The 9,757-nt window shown below is 36.4% G+C and overlaps 1 pseudogene; it reads right to left on the bottom strand.

The window, feature by feature from the left end:
• Nucleotides 1-4,192: 4,192 nt before the first annotated feature.
• On the bottom strand, nt 4,193-8,613 carry LOC146905506 (uncharacterized; annotated as a pseudogene).
• Between the last annotated feature and the right edge of the window lie 1,144 nt (nt 8,614-9,757).

The raw sequence follows: 9,757 nt of genomic DNA, 5'->3' as shown, positions 1-9,757 counted from the left end.
CCTAATCATCCTGATCAGCCTCAATACATTCCACATCTTAACATGATTTTACCTGACAATGTTGATATTGAGTCTGACTTACAAAAAGCCTCTGAAGTGGCTTCTAAGAAAATCACTTCAGAAAGCCCCCAACACCAAGCACCTGAACCACAAAAGACTTCATCACCACAACAACAACCACCCAACACACAAACTGAACCACAAATAGCCCCCCTCAACCAGCTTAAATCAAACCTTACAAACTGTTCCTGAACATACTATTCTTAAACATACCTCACCTAAACCAGATGCTCCTGAACAACCTGTTCCTGAGCCAACCCAATCATCTACCATTCCTTTACCTGTTCAAGTTATCTAGATAACCCGCTATGATGGTGTTTCTATAACCACTGATATGGATATTGATTCTGAGGATGATCAAGATGATCTTCAAGCCTCTGACATGGTTATAGACAATGTTTCTGACCAACCCTCAACCAGCAATCCTGAAACCACAAATGCCCAATCATCATCTCATTTAGCCATTGTACCTACAGTTTCACCAAAACCCTCTAGACAACCTTCACCACCCACCAGATTCCTAGATCCACATGTATTACAAGGTGTGTGTGAAGACATTGCTGCTGAGTTAATCAAGCTGATGGAAGGGAGAAATGACTTGAGTCACAAAGTCAGTTATCAGAAGTAGTGGAGGAGATTGAAAGAAAGAGTGGTTAATGTTATTTCAGAACTGCATGACTCTTGTATAGAAGCTCAAGAACAAGCCAAGCAGAAGCTGGAAGACTGGCTGAAGGTATTGAAGAAAGTCTTGATGATATACAGGTTCTAGGAACCTGGGTGAAGAATCCACTGAGCATAAGAGGAAGAGATCCTACAGATTTTCTCTCTAATTTTATTCACCCTAAGGATATGGATCTGTCATTCCTTTCTAAGGTCAATTTGAGTAAAGCTGCACCTGATCTGGCTGTTGGTCAGATGAATAAGGTGTTAGAAGAAAGGAATAATGAACTGGAAAGATAGCTATATGAACAGAAGATACTGCTGTTAGAATTTAAAGCTGAAACAGATGCTAAGTTGGAAGAAGCTAGGCTTAGAGAAGAAAAGCTCAAGTCAGAGATGGATCAAAAACTTGCAGAAACAAATGAGCTACTGAAGAAGATTTTAGAGAACCAAAGCAAGCCAAACCCTTAGTTGCACACCTTAAGCTTGCCTATTTTCTTTATGCATCTGATATGTCTTGTTTTATCATTTGATTCTGGAATAGTTTTTCGGTTATGATTATCATTTGCTCCTGAACTGTTTATATTGTTATGCTCTGATTAGTTTATTTTACTTTGATAAGATGGTTTATATGCTTTAATCATGTGCTTATATGTTGCTCTGAACCTTTTATTCTATGTTTTTCTCATCTCTTCTTTTTGTTTATTTCTTTGTGATAGTATTTAAAGGCTCTGAGCCCCATTATTGATATTTGAAAAATTTATTGGAAAACTTCTATCATTGTTTTTACCTGAATGGTATAAGCTTTGAACGAAAGAAGGAGTATCAAATTTCAAATAAAATTAGTTGAACCATTCTTCTTATCTATAATCTACTTCTCAATTATTTGTTTTTAAAGCTCTGATATTATTGTGCCCTCAATGAATTTAATTAACCTGGATAGAACTTAGGGGGAGCTTACAAACCTCACCTTAAAGACTATCAGACTCGGGGGAGTTAGAGCTTACAAACCTCAGACTCTGAGCTTACAAACCTCAGAACCCCAAAGTCAACTTGTTAATTAGATTAACAACAATTGATCAAGTTTTAAATACTATTGTTTATCATCATCAAAAAGGGGAAGATTGTTGGAACAAAATGTGTTTAACAATGAACCTTTAGAGTTTTGACGATAACAATGTATTGACAATTGGAATTGCTAATATTTGTTCAAGTGTACAGGACCATAGACAAAAAAATTATATCATACAAAGGTTCTGAATGAGCAAATAAAGAGCTAAGGAATCAACGGAATTGAAGCTTAGAAGCTCCTGAAGGCAAAACGCTCCTGAAGACTAGAGAGCTCCTGAAGACTTGAAGCTCCTGAAGACTAGTGCTCCTGAAGACTAGTGGTCCTGAAGTACAACGTCATCAGAAGCTGCCTTGTCAGAAGCTGCCTCATCAGAAGCTGTTTTCACCAGAAGCTGATGATCAATTGAATTTGCAAAATTCAAGGATTCAAGAGTTGTTTCATGGATCGAAATTCATCTAATGATAGTAGAAGACTAGTGGAACTTTGCAACGGTCATTTCAAAAGTGTTTGAAGGCATTTGCTTGCAAAAGGAACAAAAGCATTGACATTGTACTTTGTACGAACTGTACAACCACCTTCTCCACTACTCTGTTTTGTGTCTCTGCTACAAGACAAAATAACAGCTCTAAATGTACAACCAAGCCTGCAGAATTGTTCCCTCTCAACTGGAATGGATTTGAAATTGGTTCTTCGTAGGACAACAACCAAATCAGGCAAAAGATCATCGGTGAAAATCAAGCTTCAACAACAACGACTGTTTTGATGTGCTGGCAATTTCACAACGTCTCTTTCACACCTCTATATAAAGGAGTTAGGTCTTAGAGATTTGGCAATGCTGAACGAAAGACTCTCAATATTTTTACAAGTTCCAAACCTCTGCTGAAATTGTTCTGCATTCACTTAGAATTTCTGTTTCTCAAAGTCTTATTCTTGAAATTCTTAAGTCTTAGAGTCTTATCTGATTTGTATTGTGAGCACCTCCGATTGTATATCAAGTGTTCAACCTCAAACATTTTTCTCTATAATCTTGTTTGTTTAGAAGTCTCTTGCAGTTGTGCTTGAGCATGGAAGTCTCTTAATTGTGTTCTTGAGCATAGGAAGACTCTTGCAAAGTGTGCTTGAGCAAAGGAAGTCTCTTGCTGTGTGCTTGAGCAATTGTCATCAGATATTACATTTTAATGAACTCTCCTTGGAAGTGCAAGGGGGACATGACTACTTTCGGTTTGTGGAAGGAACCTGTATAATTGCTTTGTGTCTCTCTTCTTCTCTGTTTTTATCCGCTGCGTTCAGATTCTGATTATCACTTCAGAAGCTGTATCACTTAGCTTCTGACCAGTGTGTTTCAGTTTTAGGAGAAACGAAGAATTTTTCAAAACACAATTCAACCCCCCTTCTTGTGTTTTTCTCACCTTCAGATGATTCTTGATGAGAATCTCATAGTGAAAAAGTTGAGCAACAACCATCATCATCGGTCAACAAGGAGGATTTTGTGCTCCTTGAAAGCAATAGTTCACTCACTCATGGAAAGACTACAATGAGACGCACACACTCCAAGCGTCCACGTCCTGCAACCTTCATCCCCTTCATTTAACCATGCAACTCATTTCTCCTATTTCTTCATTTGTATTGGAGAATATGCATAACAGTATTATCTCCAATAAGGCGGTGTCTTTAGAAAACTTTCATGACTAACGAAAGCTTTCTTCAGGGGAGTCCAAAAAGAAAAATAAAACAAATGAGCCCCTTATTGCTGCTCCAAGAGACCATAATGCTTTGGTACTTGTGAGGAAATGTATACATTTTAAGGCGACGAAGACTCCACAATGGATACATTTTGAGGCGACGAAGACTGCACAATGGAGGACATGGCCAGAGGGGCCGAAAACACTCTGCAATGCTTACATGTTCGATACAAGTCAGGCCGACTCTGCCCTAAATACCGGCCTGCTACTAGCCCAACTTTTTCTTCACATCTTCACTCTAATTCATCATCCTTGAAATGAGAGTGATGAGACACAAGGATAATAAGAATTATGGTATTCTCGCCTTGGATTACGTGTGAAGGGAGAATGATCCAAGTTATGGATATTTCTCTATCGTCTCTTTATCTAATGTTGCGACTTAGTTTTTTTTTTTTTGTTTTTTAAAGAATTTTACTTCTTTTAGTAAACAAGTTATGGTTTTTTGTCTAGTAATTCTAATGTCCTCGTGAGATTAGATCAGTTGGTAAGGACAATGCATAAAATATGCAAGGTCCGGGGTTCGAACCCCGTCCACCACCAAAAAAAACCCTAACTTGTTTACTAAAAGAAGTAAAATTCTTTAAAAAAAAAAAAACTTAGATGCAACATTAGATAAAGAGATGAGAGAGAAATATCAATAACTTAGATCATTCTCCCTTCACAAGTATTCCAAGGCAAGAATACCAGAATTCTTATTATCCTTTCGTCTCATCACTTTCATTTCAATGATCTTGTATGAATTAGAGTGAAGATGTGAAGAAAAAGTTGGGCTAGCAGCAGTCCAATATTCAGGGTAGAGTCAGCCTGACTTGTATCGAACATCACATATTGAAGAGTTTTTCCGGACCCTCTGACCCTGTCCTCCATTATGGAGTCTCCGTTGCCTCACAATGCGTACATTTCCTCACAAGTACCAAAGCATTATAGTCTCCTGGAGCAGCAATAAGTGGCGACTGTGTTTTTTTAGGAGGTGGCGACTTTGTTTTATTTTTCTTTTTGGACTCTCCTGAAGAAAGCTTTCGTTTCTTGGCCGCAATTTGAGAGTCAGGAATTTTTTCTAAAGACACCACCTTATTTGCATATTCTCCCCAACAAATCTCCCCAACAAAAGAGGAGATGGGAGAAATGAGTGGCATGGTTTTTGAACAAGGGGGCTGAAGGTTGTAGGACGTGGACGCTTGGAGCGTGTATGTCTCATTGTGGTCTTTCCATGAGTGGGTGAACTACTGCTTTCAAAGAGCACCAAATCCTCCTTGTTGATCGATGATGATGGTTGTTGCTCCATTTTTTCACTGCGAGATTCTCATGACAAGAATCATCCACAATATTGAACAACCAATCTAATTGAAGAATGTTATTGCCCTATAATAATAACAAGATTGATCAAAATCACACTTTTATTAAAACAGACAAAACTTAGGTTTTGATCGTCATACTAACACCTTAAAGCAAAAGTAGTCTAAAAACTAATGTTGCTCTAATACAACAGCTAGCACGAGTCCAAACCTAGACAACAAGACAAAAACTGCAGAACACAACAACAATATTACCTCTTCATCACATATTTCTGCATGAGTTTTTTTTCTTTTTCCAGTGGTGTGTCTACTTGTAAATTTTTCTCTACATTTTTTAGTCTTCTCACTACATATCCAATAGATATGGTGTTCTACTGCCGCAATAGAGACTAAACTATAGAGAGTGTGAGTTGTGAAATATGCACTAAATGATACTCCCTATATAGCTTGTGCAGATAGATTTGTCAAAGAACAGTTCAGCTGCAACATGAGCATATATAATAAGCACACATCTTTGATTTGTCAAAGAACAGTTCAGCTGCACCAGGAGCATACATAATAAGCACATATCACTAATCAACAATACAATGAAAACAAATAGGCCAATTGCATTAAAAAAACAGAGGATTTCAAATAAAATAAAGATTTATCTTGACAAAAATAAAGGAAAGTTCACATAATTATCAATACATGACGTTAAGCACAATGTGCAAAATAATTTAGTTATGAGTAATAAGTACCAAAGTTGCTAGCATGAAACTAAAATTCATGCTAAATGAAATAATCAACAAATGCCACAAAATTATTCTTGTTAATCACCAGTTTCTCTACCCAAGTTCATAGTCTCTTCTACAACAGAAATACCAACTTCAACCATGACAGAATCCATGTCTCCAATATTACCTAGCGGTAAAAATTAAATTATTCTGTAAGTCCTGATAATATACCTTAAAATATGGCCAATTAGTGGTGTTAGCAAAGCAGGAAACTACATCAATACTATATTAAATTTAAGAAAAATGATCATAATAGAAAATGTAAAATTTGCAGGCAAGGATGGTTGGTTAGCTTTGACTCTGTGTGTTCAATTCTAAATTTTTCCACACCAAAATGCAGCACTAAAGAACTAGAGAATCTAAAACCAGAGTATGTAATATAATCTAAGCAAACAAAAAGGATACCAACAAGAGAATACGAAGAAAAACAACGAGAAAATGGGAATTACCAGCGGGGTCTGTAAGCTTTACTGCACATGTTAGGGAAAGTTCTTAGGGTGTCATGGTAAGAGTCCAAAGCACTTCCCAAAATACCAATGTACACCGGGTCATACTACCCTAAGTTTAAGTTTGTAACAATTTAGTTAAGATCAAATCTAAAATTTGCACATAATTGCATTCCAAACAAACAATTCCATTCATTTTACGGATTTTTAACAACTTTAACGAACATAGGTGCAGGACAATCACTTTACCTAAATTAGAAAATTAAATTTTTGTTGAAGCATTTAATCAAACAGAAAACAAGAATCATGCCATAAAGTCTAGTTGAAGCATTTTATCAAACTGAAAACAATCATTGTGCTATAAAATTTGGTTGAAGGATTTTATCAATAACAAGCATTCTATTATGAAGCACAACAAAAGCAAAATCAAAACAACCAACACAATACAAAAATCACTTCATTTCAACCATTTTTTTCAATGATATTACCTTTGGAGGAAATGTTGGACTGAGACGCGAAACCGGTGAGAAAAACCGCGGCAAACGGTGATCTAGAACAAACAGAATCAAGTTTCGGCCAACCTAGGAAGGAGGTGGCGCCGATGAAGGTTACATGTAGACGAGGAAGAAGACGGTGGTGGGAGAGGGATTACTTATATTCGATTTCTCATTCACATCTCCGTTGGAGAAAGCTCAGAGCGCAGATATGAACACAGTTCAGAAACGTTTTCTGTGAGAACGAGAATGAAAGGGTTGAGTGTGAAATAAACTAACACACGCAACACACTATTTATATTTTTCAATTAAAGAGTAGAGGAAAAAACTATTACTGTGATGGTAACATTCTTTAAAAAAATGTCTCAAAAACTAATTAAACAGTAACATTTCTATGGATGTTACCGGTTCAATGTTTCTGATAGTTATATATGTAGTAGTGATTGTAGATTTAAAAAAAAATATCTAGGAGTTAATCAATATATACAAAATCAATTAAAAACTATGGTTTCAATCTGAGACCTTCCAAATTTAATCTCTATTATATTTTTATTCGAGAAATTGAAAAGTAAATGAGAAAATAAAAAGTAAAGGGGTTTGAATTCAATACCTGTGGCCACAAGGAGTAGTAATTGACTCAAAGCATAACTCCATACAATTCTGTATAATAATAAGTAAAAAATAAAATAAAAAGATCACCATAGTCTCTCTCTAAATTAAAAAGCACGAAACCAATTAAAGAAAAATAGAATGAAAGTACTCATACCGAGCAGTAAAGCCTTCCCCTTAGTTTATCAAACATTCGTATGTGGAAAAGCCAATTATAGGGTACAAAAAGGAGAAGTGGAACAATCCAGAACATATTCGTGATACTACCTGTTTTCAGATATATAAAAAAATGCAGAAAAACAATAACAATGAAGCTAAGATAGCCACTCTTCGACCACCAACCCATCTTCTTTCGTAGGATGAGAATATTGGAAGAATATATAATGGTTGCGTGAGAAGTGATTTGAGCAAGAATGGTGGTTTTGCGGTGTAATGCTTTACTAGTTACTAGGGTTTCTTTTATAAGAGGAATTGAGCGTGTTTTTGCTTGTAAGGAAATTGGTTAGGGTTTGTCAAAATAGGTCAATACGAAGATTTTGGATAAGAGTGTTAATGTTTTGGGTCAACCCGCTCGACCCAACAAATCCAACCCACAAACACCGGTTTAACTTGGGTTACATGGTAAACTTGATTAGCTATATTTAAAAAAAACCACCTCCCTAAGGATTGATTCTGTTTCAATAATTTTATTTTATTTTTGTTATGTATTTTCAATAATTTTAAACACACTCAATTCAACCGAAATAGATAATTTAGATTCAATAAAAAAATAACCTTTTCTTTTTAAAATACAAAAGAAATATTCTATTTTAATTTGCTCTTCTTATTCCCTCACAATCCTTCATTCAACAACGGTATATCAATAAATGTATTACTATCTCATTCTTAAATTGTAATATTTTACTGTATTGACCAAAAAAAAATTAACAAACCAAAATAGAATTTAATAACTACACAAGTGCTTCATATCGCATAAAGCATGCAAAGGAGAACCACCCTTAAAAATCATTACAAAGTCAAGTCAATTGTGCTTTAATAGATAGCATGATGAAAACCAAACATCGAAAAGGATGAAAATCACACCACAACATCCATACAACCTAAAGGGTGGCGCCACCATTCATGGTAGGCAAAAGCAAAAGGAGGCATATTAGCCTTTAAGCAAGTGAAAGAGAGCAACTTAACCTTGTCTGAAATGGCATATTCAAGTGCCTTCTGAGTAAACACCCGATTGTTTCGTTCCTTCCAAATAACTCATACATAAGAAAGCCAGATTATTTTGAAGAAAGAATGTGATGATCTCGGGAATCACGCCAGGTGACTGAACTAAAGAAGATGATGGCAAATAGTAGCTGGTGCGACGAAGGATATGCACATCATTTGCAAGACCAAGGACCACACGCTGGCAAAGATATCGCAGCCTAGGAAAAGGTGTTCCACAGTTTCCAATGAACCACATCCTCTGACACATACATTGTCGTCATTTATAAGAACACGTCACCGCACGAGATTGTCTTTGGTAGGAAGTCTGTTACGAATGAGTCACCAAGCAAACAATTAACCTTTAACGGAACTTGCTTATGCCAAACATCAGCAATTAACCCCCTGTCAAATGAAGGCTATGCCGTCATGAAAAAGTGATAAGTCCCACTAACAGAATAGTCGTTAATGGGATTGATAAGCCACCTCCACCTGTCAACCGTATGGTCCTGCAGAATAATATTATGCAGAAAAGCAGAACATTCCCTAACACACTCCTCCTCCCACGCAAAAAGACGCCTCCTCCACACCCATGCTCCCCCACCGTCCTCCCACCCAATTGTCTGTCCAAAAAAAATGTATTACAGCCACTCCCCATTACTCAGAAAACATTTTCTTCAAACCAACTCCCCTCCCCCCGATCCCACACCACTACAAATACCTGTAACTCCCTAAACCCTTAAAGCGATAATTTACGCAAATAATACAACATACGGAAGATTTAGATGTTACCTCTTCAATAAATCATAAAACATGCATACTAAATTTTTCAAACATCGCAGCGGAATAAATCATCTCAACATCTCATCAATAATAAAATAAATCTTCAAGTAGCCATGTCATCATACTGCATATATCATCATCAATACATAGTCTCAAATCCTCAACAAAAATAATAAACAGACTCTAACAACAGACACCTAATCAGAGCCCTAAGGACTACAACACCAAAAGCAATAGACGAGGTAGCATCCATGCTATCCTCAAGCAACTCACCAAAGCAAAGCAAACTATTCCCGCACACCGTCTACCCATCCATACGAATAAGGTAGGCGGTCAACCAAACAACCACTTGAGGTTAGTTCACATTTCATAATTAATGGATAATCGAATGAAAGTAAAAACACCACAATTAAATTTAAATGAATAAACAATATTCAATTGATTCGTTCATAACAACTCAACATCATCATCATACATCAAGTATAAGGACACAATAGTCATACAAGTAACATTCAACATCTTTACATATTCATCAAATTTCACCAAGCACGTAATTCATCAAGTTCACCTATGCACATACGCACCAATTCACATATCCAATTATGGCTCGACTCACCAAT

This window comes from Medicago sativa, chromosome 7 (assembly GCF_051527215.1).
Source record: "Medicago sativa cultivar Bolivia chromosome 7, Bolivia_mono, whole genome shotgun sequence".
In the NCBI taxonomy this organism is placed as follows: domain Eukaryota; kingdom Viridiplantae; phylum Streptophyta; class Magnoliopsida; order Fabales; family Fabaceae; genus Medicago; species Medicago sativa.
The sequence above is the reverse complement of the archived record's forward strand: the minus strand, read 5'-3'. Positions and strand labels throughout refer to the sequence as shown.